The sequence below is a fragment of the Pleurodeles waltl genome, chromosome 4_2, assembly GCF_031143425.1.
Source record: "Pleurodeles waltl isolate 20211129_DDA chromosome 4_2, aPleWal1.hap1.20221129, whole genome shotgun sequence".
In the NCBI taxonomy this organism is placed as follows: domain Eukaryota; kingdom Metazoa; phylum Chordata; class Amphibia; order Caudata; family Salamandridae; genus Pleurodeles; species Pleurodeles waltl.
The window spans coordinates 67708019-67720286 of NC_090443.1; positions in this window are offsets into that span (position 1 = coordinate 67708019).

Here is a 12268-nt window from a genome sequence, read left to right on the forward strand (position 1 = left end):
TCCCCCAAGTCTCCCGATAAAAATGGTACCTCACTTGTGTGGATAGGCCTAGTGCCCACGAAAGGAAATGCCCCAAAACACTATCTGGACACATTAAAATTATCAGATACAAAACTACCTGTTTTTGCGGGGGGCACCTGCGTTTTTGGTCCTGGGCTCAGCAGCCACACAGGGAAACCTACCAATCCCAGACATTTCTGAAAACTAGACACCCAAGGGAGTCCAGGGAGGTGTCACTTGCCTGGATCCCCCAGTGTTTACTTACCCAGAATCCTCAGCAAACCTCAAATTTAGCTAAACAATCACATTTTTCCCACATTTCTATGTGGGATCACCACACCTTGACAAATTTCCTCCAACCCAACGTTCCCCTCAGTCTCCCAGTAACAATGATACCTCACTTGTGTAGGTGGGCCAAGTGCCTGTGACAGGGAAGAGCCAAAAACATGTTGAAATTGAGGGGGAACCAAAGCGGGCCCAAAAGGACAGTTGGAAAAAAAAACATTTTTAGGCTGACAAGGGGGCATAATTTTTATCGGTATAGATGAGACAATGCTGGGTGGTAGAAATTTTGTAGATTCCTGCAGATTTCGGAAAGTTCCATCACAAAAATGGGGAAACAAATTGTGATTTCCAGCAAAGTTGGAGGTTTATAAGGCATTGTGGGTAAGAAAATGGCGTGGGGTGCATGTGAAACACCCAGATGTTTAGTTTTCAGATGTGTCTAGGTCTTGTGGATTTTTCTACATGGCAGAGTCCCAAAGTCCAAAAAGTGCAACTCTCATCATTCCAAGTGGGACGATTTTGAGAGTTAGCCAAGCTCTCATGGCCCAAATGTAAAACCAAAACCCAAAATAATCAAATGTCCTCTTGCTTGCCATGGGATAAGATGTTTTAGTGTGTGGGGGCGGGGGGCTGAAAGACTGTTACCCCCTTCAGTTGGGGTGGGGGCATAACCAGGCCCATACTGGTTGGTAGCCAGCACCCCACTATTTTTTTTGTTTAATTCCCTGGCATTTAGTAGACTTTGAGTCTCCCTGTGGTGTGGATCAGGGGTAATTGCCCCATCTGCTCACTTGTGGACAGAACAACTTTGGCCCCATTTAGTTGGGGTTGGGGTATGGCCATACCCCACCCTCTTATTTTAGAAAAAAACATCTTCCCTGGTTGGCTTTCTGCCCCCCTTGGGAGCAGATGGGCCTTCCAGAAATAGGCCGATCTGCCCCCAAGGGGGGAAGGTATGGCCAACAGTAATGTGCCCCCATGGAGAGTGACCCTTGCCCAAGGGGCTGCCCCCAGAAACAAAACACACACATACACACACACCAATCCCTGGTGCCTAAGTGGTTTCTGCCCCCCCCGGGGCAGATCGGCCTAAGAGAAATAGGCTGATCTGCCCCCAAGGGGGGGGGGGGTGGAAATGGCCTAAAAACAATTTGTCTCTCCCCCCCCGGGAGCAACCCTTGCCTAAGGTGTCACACCCCTTATCAATATAAATTTTACAAAAAAATCCCTGGTGTCTAGTGGCTTCTGCCTAATTAATATAGGCCAATCTGCCCCCGAGGGGGCAGAAAAGGCCTAGTAAAAAAATTGCCCCCCGGGGAGCGACCCTTGCCTAAGAGGTCACCCCCTTTATCAATATAAATAAAAATAAAAAATCCCTGGTGTCTAGTGGCTTCTGCCCCCCCTAGGGGCAGATTGGCCGTATTAATATAGGCTGATCTGCCCCCAGAGGGGGCAGAAAAAGCCTAATAAAAAAATTGCCCCCCTGGGAGTGACCCTTGCCTAAGGGGTCGCTCCCCTTATCAATATTTAAAAAAGCAAAAAAAAAATCCCTGGTGCCTAATGGCTTCTGCCCCACCTGGGGGCAGATCGGCCTAATTAATATAGGCCGATCTGCCCTGGTGGGGGGCCGAAACGGCCTTAAATAAAATAAAATAAAATGCCCCCTTGGAGACCGCCCCTTGCCCAAGGGGTCGCTCCCCTTATGACAATTTCCCAAAAAAAAAAAAAAATCCCTGGTGTATAGTGGCTTCCTGCAGCACAATCTCTATGCGATCATGGTACAGGAATGCACAAAGAGACATGAAAAGGGAAGGAAAAGCCTTTCCTTCTCTTTTCATGCCTCTCTGCCTCCCCTGCCCCCCGTACCGAGGAGAAACTAATCTGGTTCTCCTCTGTCATGCTGGAAGCATCGAGACGGGAGCTGACCTCTGATGAGGATGTCATCAGACGTCACTGGGTGGGTGCGGGGGGGGTCGGGGTGGAAGGGGAAGCGATTCCCCTTCCAAACCTGACCTGGGGGGCGAGGGGGCGGACCCGAGGGCCAGTCCCAAGACGTAATGGTTATGTCCGTGGCGCCTGAGTGCCGCAGCCATGGACGTAGCCATTACGTCTTTGGCGTGGAAGGGGTTAAACAATGTCATAAATACATAAGTAATATAAACAAATAGTACTAATGAATTAATGGGAAAAAATCAAACACAAATAATACGGGTACATATCTATTTGTGTATTTTTATACTTACTGGAAAAATTTAAAAAACATAAATATATTTAACAAAACATAAAAAATTATATTCATATACAAGTAGATCAATACATCAATAACATATAAGTTGATGAGTGTATGTTTATGGAGTTATTTTCTTACAATAACGCATATCAGTCATAATGTGTAACTATGGTTATATCAATTCTAGCTATAAGTGCTTCACTACAGAAATATTGGGGAACAAATACAAATAATTAAAAAAAAAAATAATAACATAAATAATCCTAATTTGTAGCAAAAATGAAAAGTCTGAGTTTGTAAATATGTATCTATGCATGTACATATGGTGCAATTTTAAATCTTTTGATTATTTTCCATGAGTATCATGTTAAACATATCTATGAGTGTATACCTCTTATGCGTAGTTATGTGTCTACATATTTATATTTTTTTCCTCCCACAGCAGAGAGAAAAAAAAGATATACTAACCTCCCAAACCTCATCAGATCACCACTCTAAAATGCTTCCTTTTCCTCTTCCAAAATATCCCCTAACGTCACTCTCTGACTCATCCCAAACCTCTTCACTACCATAAATTCCCACGTAACTCTTACCCCCTCTATCCACCCTTTAACCTCTTCATCCAGCTAACAGGCTCACATGCCTACCACTCACATCACTCCCAGTAACAATTTACAATTCCCTCTCTAATCCACCACTAATCCAATTTTGGGTTCCGGAGTAGTGTGCTACCTGCCAGAAAGCACATTAGCGCCTCCTCAAGGATAGTAAGCACTATATAATTACAATTACATCTCAGGCATCTGGGTGTTATGCACTCCACGTACATCTATCTTATTTTTCACCCCTTAGTTCTGCACTAGGCCTTATTAACCCTTTACACCTAAACATGTTTCTGTGCTGTTCCCTAAAATAGCCTCTGTCCTGTAGAGGCCTCACATACTTTTGGAAAATGTATCCAGGACACCATATTTCCAGTCCTGTACTTTCCTTTTACACGACATCGAACTGTAGTCCATGGTGTGCAGATGAGCTTGCACAAGTCTACAATTCCCAGGATGCATTCATTTGATAAGGGACTAAATAGGGCGGTCACTGTTCTGACATGGACTCTCCTGAGAACTGTGGCTGTGCAATCAGTCCTTCTGTCGCTTCTAAGCGCTCTGCAGTCACCCCTGAAGCCCCCTCCTTGTGCATCTGTGATGCTCAGACTGGGAAGGAGAGACTTTGATGTCCTCCGCACAGGGTTATTTCCTCGGGTGTAATTGCAGCCGCTGAGCGCCGTAACAGGCGGTTTAATTAGTGCAGATATAATTCAGCACTTGCCGCACTAATTGATGACAGCTATAAAGTGCTGTTAGCAGGCAGGCAGGGGGTAGGGAAATGAGAAGGGGGAGAAGAGAAAAGACGAGCAAAAGGGGAGAAGGGAAAGTGAAGGGTGGAGAAGAGCTGAAGAGAGGGAGATAGAGAAGAGGGGAGTGTAAACTAAGGCATAATGTTATGTTATGTTATGAGTATTTGTAAAGCACGCTAATCCTCCATAAGGGAATCCAGGTGCTTAGCAGGTGGACAGACAGCTGTCTCCTGGTGGAGTTAATCGAAGAGCCAGGTTTTCAGTTTCTTGCGGAACTCAAGAATCAAAGAGGATGGCAGCTCTGTTGTGGTGAGGGGGTCTTCCATGCTTCTGGGAAGAGATAATAGAATGCTGGGCATCCGGCTGTGGCTTTGCGGATGCAGGGTATGCTTCCCAGTGAGAGACCGTTGGAGCGAAGGTGTCTGGAAGGTGTGTAAAAGTGTATGCGGCTCTTCAGATATGCAGGGCCGTGTTGTGTAGTGCTTTGTATTTGTTTGGGCAGTTTGAATTGGATGCATTTGTGAATTGGGAGCCAGTGCATTTCTCTAAAATGTGGGGGAATATGGGTGCTGCAGCATATGTTGCGTATGAGCCTTGCTGTGGTGTTTTTAATGGTCTTGAACCAGTTCAGTAGCTTCTTAGTGATTCCTGCAGAGAGTGTATTGCTGTAATCCAGTCTGCTGGTGATCAGGGGCTGTGCGACCATTTTCCTGGTGTTCTCAGGAAGCCATTTGAAGATCTTTCATAGTATCTTAAGGATGTAGAAGAAGGTGGAGGTCACTGTGTTTACTTGGGCTATCGTGTTGAGTTTGTCATGGAAGATGATTCCAAAATTTCTTGCATTGGCGGTGGGTGTGCTTGAAGGTCTGAGGTTAGTAGGCTACCAGGTAGAGTCTCAGGAAGATGCTTTCTTTCTGACGATCACTACTTCAGTTATGTGTATGTCTAGTTTGAGGCTGTTGGTTTTCATTCATTAGGTTACAGGAGTCATGCTTGTGGCAAAGTTGTTTTTTGTGGTGGGGGTCTTGTCAGACACAGAGAGTATAATTAGGGTATTGTCAGCTTAGAAGAGTGTATTGATGATGTATGACCTGGTAACTATGGATTCAGCTAAATTTTGAACAGTGTTGGGCTGAGGGATGATCCTTGGGGTACTCCACTGATGAGGTTCTTGACCTTTGATTTGTAGGGTGACAGGTTGATTCTTTGTGTTCTTCCTGTTAGGAAGGAACAGCTATAGATGAGGATGGGTCCTTGTATGCCTGTCTGGGTGGGGTAGGAGGCTGTGCTGAAGGTGGCAAAGAGGTCCAGTAGTATAAGTGCTGCTGTGTCTCCACAGGCTATGATCATCCTGATGTCGGCAGTTGATGTAATGAGGGCTGTCTTGGTGTTGTGCTGTGTAATGTCTGGAAGTAGATGTGCTTTGAGGTGATGAGAGAGTTGAATGTTTATGCCTTTTTCATACACTTTGGGTAGGTAGGGCAGAAGGAAAATCAGGTGGTAGTTTGTTAGTTGCGCCAGGTCTGCTGAGATTTGCTTTAGCAGTGCATTGGCCATCGCATGTTTCCAGGCATCCGGGAGCCTCTCAGAAGTGATGGAAGTGTTCATGATGCCGGCGATGACTTGGCTGATTGGGGTGGCTCCCATGATGTAGAAGTAGCTGGGGCATGGGTCTGTAGGTGCCCAGGAGTGGATGGTTCTCATAATGCCGGTTGTTACTTCCATTGTGTTTTCCAGGCCATCGAGAATTTCCTGTGGGTGTTTGAGGATAGGCTAAAGGTGAATGTGGAGGGGTTTGGTTGAGGGTCAAGTTTGTTGTAAATGGTTTTGATCTTGTTGCTGAAGATGTCCGAGAGGTTGTCACGTAATTCCTGCGAGGGGACAATGCAGTTAGTGGTGGCAATCTGTAAGGTAAAGTCTCTGATGATTGTAAAGATTTATTTTCCCCTGTTTGAGCTGTTGTCTGTTCACTCCTATAAGGCCCTCTTTGTTTCTTTGATTTGTTGGTGGTAGTGTCTCAGGGCTGTCTTGTTTGTCTTTTTGTCATTTTCTAGGTGGATTGTTCTTTATTTTCTTTCTAGTTGCATGCAGTGTGGTTTTGTTGTGAGGAATTCCTCAGTGTACCGGCTTGCCTGCTTCCACATTTTTCTCTGAATGTTTTATTTATAGGGTGCCAGGAAGTCAGTGCATTTTGTGATCCATTCAGCCAGTTTTTCGATATCATTGTTTAGGTTTTTGGTGGAGGCTGGTTGGTTCAGACGCAGAGTGTCTACCCAGTTGGAGTCTTGGATGCTGCTCTAGCTTTATTTAGTCATGTTTGTGGTGGTGGTTTTCATTAGGCCAGGATGCTGATTGTAGGAGGCTGGACTGGCTTGTAGTGAGTACCAAGGGGTACTTACACCTTGCACCAGGCCCAGGTATCCCTTATTAGTGTATAGGGGTGTCTAGCAGCTTAGGCTGATAGATAATGGTAGCTTAGCAGAGCAGCTTAGGCTGAACTAGGAGACGAGTGAAGCTCCTACAGTACCACTAGTGTCATATGCACAATATCATAAGAAAACACAATACACAGATATACTAAAAATAAAGGTACTTTATTTTTATGACAATATGCCAAAAGTATCTCAGTGAGTACCCTCAGTATGAGGATAGCAAATATACACAAGATATATGTACACAATACCAGAAATATGCAGTATAGTATTAGAAAACAGTGCAAACAATGTATAGTTACAATAGGATGCAATGGGGACACATAGGGACAGGGGCAACACAAACCATATACTCCAAAAGTGGAATGCGAACCTCGAATGGACCCCAAAACGTATGTGACCTTGTAGAGGGTCGCTGGGACTGTAAGAAAACAGTGAGGGTTAGAAAAATAGCCCACCCCAAGACCCTGAAAAGTGAGTGCAAAGTGCACTAAAGTTCCCCAAAGAGCACAGAAGTCGTGATAGGGGAATTCTGCAGGAAAGACACAAACCAGCAATGCAACAACAATGGATTTCCAAACTAGGGTACCTGTGGAACAAGGGGACCAAGTCCAAAAGTCACAAGCAAGTCGGAGATGGGCAGATGCCCAGGAAATGCCAGCTGTGGGTGCAAAGAAGCTGCTACTGGACAGTAGAAGCTGAGGATTCTGCAAGAACGACAAGGGCTAGAAACTTCCCCTTTGGAGGATGGATGCCCCACGCCGTGGAGAGTCGTGCAGAAGTGTTTTCCTGAAGTAAGACCGCAAACAAGCCTTGCTAGCTGCAAGTCGTGCGGTTAGGGTTTTTGGATGCTGCTGTGGCCCAGGAGGGACCAGGATGTCGCCAATTGCGTCAGGGGACAGAGGGGGCGCCCAGCAGGACGAGGAGCCCTCTCAGAAGCAGGCAGCACCCGCAGAAGTGCCGGAACAGGCACTACAAAGAGGAGTGAAACGGTGCTCACCTGAAGTTACACAAAGGAGTCCCACGTCGCCGGAGGACAACTCAGGAGGTCGTGCAATGCAGGTTAGAGTGCCGTGGACCCAGGCTTGGCTGTGCACAAAGGATTTCTGCCGGAAGTGCACAGAGGCCGGAGTAGCTGCAAAAGTCGTGGTTCCCAGCAATGCAGTCTGGCGTGGGGAGGCAAGGACTTACCTCCACCAAACTTGGACTGAAGAGTCACTGGACTGTGGGAGTCACTTGGACAGAGTTGCTGGATTCAAGGGACCTCGCTCGTCGTGCTGAGAGGAGACCCAGGGGACCGGTGATGCAGTTCTTTGGTGCCTGCGGTTGCAGGGGGACGATTCTGTCGACCCACGGGAGATTTCTTCGGAGCTTCTAGTGCAGAGAGGAGGCAGACTACCCCCACAGCATGCACCACCAGGAAAGCAGTCGAGAAGGCGGCAGGATCAGCGTTACAGAGTTGCAGTAGTCGTCTTCGCTACTTTGTTGCAGTTTTGCAGGCTTCCAGCGCGGTCAGCAGTCGATTCCTTGGCAGAAGGTGAAGAGAGAGATGCAGAGGAACTCTGATGAGCTCTTGCATTCGTTATCTATGGAAATCCCCAAAGCAGAGACCCTAAATAGCCAGAAAAGAGGGTTTGGCTACTTAGGAGAGAAGATAGGCTAGCAACACCTGAAGGAGCCTATCAGAAGGAGTCACTGACGTCACCTGCTGGCCCTGGCCACTCAGAGCAGTCCAGTGTGCCAGCAGCACCTCTGTTTCCAAGATGGCAGAGGTCTGGAGCACACTGGAGGAGGTCTGGGCACCTCCCAGGGGAGGTGCAGGTCAGGGGAGTGGTCACTCCCCTTTCCTTTGTCCAGTTTCACGCCAGACCAGGGCTGTGGGGTCCCTGAACCGGTGTAGACTGGCTTATGCAGAAATGGGCACCATCTGTGCCCATGAAAGCATTTCCAGAGGCTGGGGGAGGCTACTCCTCCCCTGCCTTAACACCTTATTCCAAAGGGAGAGGGTGTAACACCCTCTCTCTGAGGAAGTCCTTTGTTCTGCCTTCCTGGGCCAAGCCGGGCTGGACCCCAGGAGGGCAGAAACCTGTCTGAGGGGTTGGCAGCAGCAGCAGCTGCAGTGAAACCCCTGAAAAGGCAGTTTGGCATTACCCGGGTCTGTGCTAGAGACCCGTGGGATCATGAGATTGTGCCAACAATGCCAGGATGGCTTGGAGGGGGCAATTCCATGATCTTAGACATGTTACATGGCCATATTCGGAGTTACCATTGTGAAGCTACACATAGGTAGTGACCTATATGTAGTGCACACGTGTAATGGTGTCCCCGCACTCACAAAGTCCTGGGAATTTGCCCTGAACAGTGTGGGGGCACCTTGGCTAGTGCCAGGGTGCCCACACACTAAGTAACTTAGCACATAGGTGACTTATAAGTTACTTAAGTGCAGTGGTAAATGGCTGTGAAATAACGTGGACGTTATTTCACTCAGGCTGCAGTGGCAGGCCTGTGTAAAAATTCTCAGAGCTCCCTATGGGTGGCAAAAGAAATGCTGCAGCCCATAGGGATCTCCTGGAACCCCAATACCCTGGGTACCTCAGTACCATATACTAGGGAATTATAAGGGTGTTCCAGTATGCCAATGTAAATTGGTGAAATTGGTCACTAGCCTGTTAGTGATAATTTGTAAAGAGAGAGCATAACCACTGAGGTTCTGGTTAGCAGAGCCTCAGTGAGACAGTTAGCCATCACACAGGGAACACATACCTATAGGTCACAAACTTATGAGCACTGGGGTCCTGACTAGCAGGGTCCCAGTGACACATAACAAACATACTGAAAACATTGGGTTTTCACTATGAGCACTGGGCCCTGACTAGCAGGATCCCAGTGAGACAGTGAAAACACCCTGACATACACTCACAAACAGGCCAAAAGTGGGGGTAACAAGGCTAGAAAGAGGCTACTTTCTCACACAACCCCCCCCCCCCAAACGAAGGACAATAAGGCTAACCTTGGTCAGTTGAGACTTTATTGTCTAAGTGGTGATAAGTAGAGAGTAGCTCTGCAATAGACTGGTTACTACCTTTATCATCCACTATATGGTTACTTCCCTGTGGGGATGTAAACCACCCTGTTTGAAGTTTTTTAGCTAAGCAACAATGTGAAGATGTATTTTCAGAGTTTCTATCAGTAAGTTTTAGTTTAGAGCAGTGGGAATTGTCCACTGAACCTATTTGTAGTGATGGAAATGCCAGACAGGGATGCTGTCTCAGAAAAGCCATAGCTGGGCAAAAACTTTGTCCATATGGCTGGAAGAGAGAACAGGGATGCTGTTTCTCTTGAGTTGGAGCAGGGCAGGGATGCTGTCCTATGAGCTCCACACTAGGGCAGGGATGCTGTCCTAAGTGTTGTGAGGCAGTGCAGGGTTTCCTGCACTAACATTTCTCTGGGAGGGTTGGAGGGGTGCTCCATGTTAACCAAAATGGTGCTCTTTTTGTCATCAATGTTAGTTATCCCACAGAGAGGTACTTCTACCTCAGGGAGTACAGCTTTGCCAGCTGATGATTCCCTTGGAACAGGTGCCACCCCAGGAGAGGTTTCTCCTACCACAGGAATTATATCCTGATTGGCAGGGTGGTTAGGGGATACTGTGATACCCTTTTTACCTGTTGTTGGAGAGGGATCCTGAGTTTTTAGGCCTTCTCTCCTTTGCTTTTTCATTTCAGTAGAAATGAGAGGGAACAATTCCTCTGGGATGCCCAGCATGGCTGCATGGGCATAAAACTCTACATCAGCCCAACCTGAGGCCTCTAGGTCATTACCTAAGAGACAGTCTACAGGTAAGCTAGGTGATACCACCACCTGCTTAGGGCCAGTAACTCCACCCCAACTAAACTGAACTATAGCTAAGGGAAGAAACTTAGTGAAGTTATGGACATCAATAATCTTATACTGTTGTCCAATGATGTGTTGTTCAGGATGCACTAGGTTTTCAGTCACCAAAGTGATACTGGCACCTGTGTCCCTGTAGGCCAAGGCCTCAACACCATTTATTGAAACTGTCTGCCTGTACTTATCCATTGTAAGGGGACAAGCAGCCAGTGTGGCAAGGCCAATGCCACTAGGTGTGACAGAAACTGTCTTGGGACTGACTACCCCAGTTTCTATTATGGAACCATAAGTGAACCCAACTACACCCTTAACTTGACTGTTGCCAGCAGTCCCACCACTAGTACCATTACTGCTAGGGGCACTAGAGCTTGATGTATTAGTGGTGGTAGGCTCAGGGGGTTTACCTGGACAGGACTTATCCCCTGGCCTATGGCCTCTGTTTTTACACACAAAGCACCAAGGCTTTTTAATGTGTGCAGGTTGAGAAGAAGAGGAAGAATTTGTTTTATCCCCACCCTCTGAAGAGTGTTTAAGATTTGAAGTGGGATCTTTGGTTTTACCCTTATCCCCATGCTTATCTTGAGATTTTTCACCATCTTTCTTCTTGCCATCCTTGTCACCACCTGTATGAACTTTTCTGTTCACTCTTGTTCTGAGCCATTTGTCTGCCTTCTTTCCCAATTCTTGGGGAGAGGTCAGATCTGAGTCCACTAGATACTGGTGCAACAAATCAGACACACAATTATTAAGTATATGCTCTCTCGGGATTATGTTATATAGGCATTCATAGTCAGTCACTTTACTGCCATGTAACCACCCCTCCAAGGCCTTCACTGAATGGTCAACAAAGTCTACCCAGTCTTGTGAAGACTCCTTTTTGGTTTCTCTGAACTTCATCCTGTACTGTTCAGTGGTTAAGCCATAACCATCTAGGAGTGCATTCTTAAGGACTGCAAAATTATTGGCATCACTTTCTTTCACAGTAAGGAGCCTATCCCTACCCTTTCCACTAAATGATAGCCATAGGATAGCAGCCCACTGCCTTTGAGGGACATCCTGTACAACACAGGCCCTCTCAAGTGCAGCAAGCCACTTGTTAATGTCATCCCCCTCCTTATAAGGAGGAACTATCTTGTGCAGATTCCTAGAATCATGCTCTTTTGCAGGATGACTATGGGGAATACTGCTGCTGCCACCATGGGTTTCTAAACCCAATTTCTGTCTTTCTCTTTCCACTTCTAAGGACTGTCTATCCAAATCCAGCTGTTGCTTCTTGAGCTTCAGTCTGGTTTGTTCCACTCTCAATCTATTGAGCTCCCTTTCTAACACTCTGTCATCAGGGTGGGTGGGTGGGACATTCCTTGAAACAGAAGTATGGTGAGAATGAACAGAAGGAGACCTGTTTATAACAGAGGGTACCTTAACAACTTGGCTAACAGAAACAGCACTTCTACTATGATGAGAAGGGATACTCTTACTGTGATGTGAGACAACACTATCAGTATGGTGTGACTCTACATCAGTACCAGCTATGCTAGGTGGCTTGCTAGGGGGCAGGCTAGAAATCTTCCCTCCCACATCTTTTGCTAGGGGTGCCCCAGAATCAGAGTGGGAACCATCAGCTAATTTTTCACCAGAAGTGCCACCTCTGGCTTTATCTTGTTCAACAAGCATGTTAACCAACAGTTCTCTAGAGGGATTCTTCCTTACACTTAAACCTCTTTCTATGCAGAGACTCCTTGCTCCTTTCCAGCTAAGGTGATCATAAGCTTGTTTGGACAGATCAACAGTTTGGCCTGTGCCAGACATTTTAGAAAGTGTTTAAGTTATAGAAAAAGGAAGAAAAAGGTTTTCAGAACTTTTAGAAAGAGAGAAAAAAAACTTTAAAAACTTTTTAAGAACTTTTTAGAAGGTTAGAGGTACTTTTCAGCACTTTAGAAAAGAAGTGAGAAAAGAAATGCAAAACTTTCTGGTTAGGTGTACATACACTGAACTTGTTTTGTATATTTTTCTCTTATGAAAAGTACAATGACAAAAGTGGTAAGTAGTTACAAAGTACTTATCCCACCGCTGCAC